Source organism: Panthera uncia (genome assembly GCF_023721935.1).
Source record: "Panthera uncia isolate 11264 chromosome A1 unlocalized genomic scaffold, Puncia_PCG_1.0 HiC_scaffold_17, whole genome shotgun sequence".
Taxonomy (NCBI): domain Eukaryota; kingdom Metazoa; phylum Chordata; class Mammalia; order Carnivora; family Felidae; genus Panthera; species Panthera uncia.
This window is the reverse complement of record NW_026057577.1, coordinates 28,357,804-28,359,310: the sequence shown is the minus strand read 5'-3', so window position 1 is coordinate 28,359,310 and position 1,507 is coordinate 28,357,804.

Here is a 1,507-nt window from a genome sequence, read left to right as displayed (position 1 = left end):
CCAGACCCAGATTCCTGCTCTCCACCCTAGGCAAGAGCTCCCAGCTCCCAGACCTCCTCCCTTACCTCTTGTGCCTCAGCTGGCTCCTCTGCCTTGCCTCCTGCTCCATTCTCCATGGCAGGAAGTGCCTGGCTTGTTATTCGGCTTCTTGGGGTGTGAGCAGGGACTTCCCACATGGCCCTGCCTTCCAAGGCTTCCTCCGTCCTGTTCCCAGCACTGTGCAGTAGGCACAGCCCTCCAGGCTAGGGGACAGCTATCCCCCAGAGGGCCCAGTGGGCACTTCCAAGTTCACCCTTACCTGTCACAAGCTTGGCTTCTGACAGACTGCACCCAGGAAGCCTCTTAAGCTGAGGGAACTGAAGTCAGGCCATAGGTGAGCTAGACCCTATCCCACGCCTGACTCTTCCCATCTTTCTGAGGGCAGACGGCCAAAACAAGCATTTCTGCCAGTGCTATAACCTGCACTTAAGAGGCTCTGGAATCAGACGTGGGTTCAAATACACTCTCTGTGCCACTCGATGAATTATTCAAACTCTCCGAGTTGTAAAATAGGGATGATAATAATACCCATCTCACATCACAGGGGTTCAGGGGAGGATTAGACTAGTTAACAAGGCCCTTCCTATTTTCTGAACCCAGAAAAGCCCTGAGGAGCCCTTCATCCAAGAGTGCCCTCTGCCCCTGCCTGCCCCCCTCCCCCGCCCCATGCTCAGCCTCCTCTCCTCATCCCAAGCCCATGACCCCTCACAAGACATGTCCCAAGTTGTAGTCTCCAGCCAGGCTCATCTGTGGGAGCAAGATGATGACCCTGAATTCAAGGATGCACAAGCACCACCAGGGTCCAGGCCCCCACTGGTCCCAGCCCCAGATGGGTTCCCAGGCCTGGCAGGGCTTTGAGAAGAAGAGTCCTTGGAAGGAAGAGCAGCCGTAAAAGGTGGAACAGGTCCTCACCCCAGGATCTTCCTCACCATCTGTCTTGGGGGTCATGAACGGGCCCTTGCCCATCAGGAGGGATACCAGCTCCTTCCTCCCCAGCCATCTGGGCATCCCTCACCCACCCTTTTTGTCCCTCCTCCTCAGCTGGCCAGTCACTCTTCGGGGCTTGCTCTTAATTAGCCTAACAAAACTCAGTCACCAGAGGAAGTCCTTGAAGTTGAGGATTTCAACAAAGCTAAACCACTAAATCCTGTGGCCGCCAGCCTGTCTTCACAGCTTCTCCGGCTCTGGCAGAAATCACACTCCCATGCAGAAACCACAGCCCTGGCGGCTTCAGTGTCCAACTCCCCTCCCTCTTACTTTCCCCCATCTTGGGCCACCTTATCAAGGCAGGCCCGGCCCATCCTTTATCTGCCTGCCATCTCTAAGTGCTTCCATCCCCTGACAGGTCCCATAAAAGCTGGTGAAATACAAGGCTGCCCCACTTCTGACATGGCTCACTTCAAAGGCCATGAATGAGCTGGGGCCACTCTAGAGGCCTCAATGAGCTAAAGGAAAAGCTGGGTGTTCC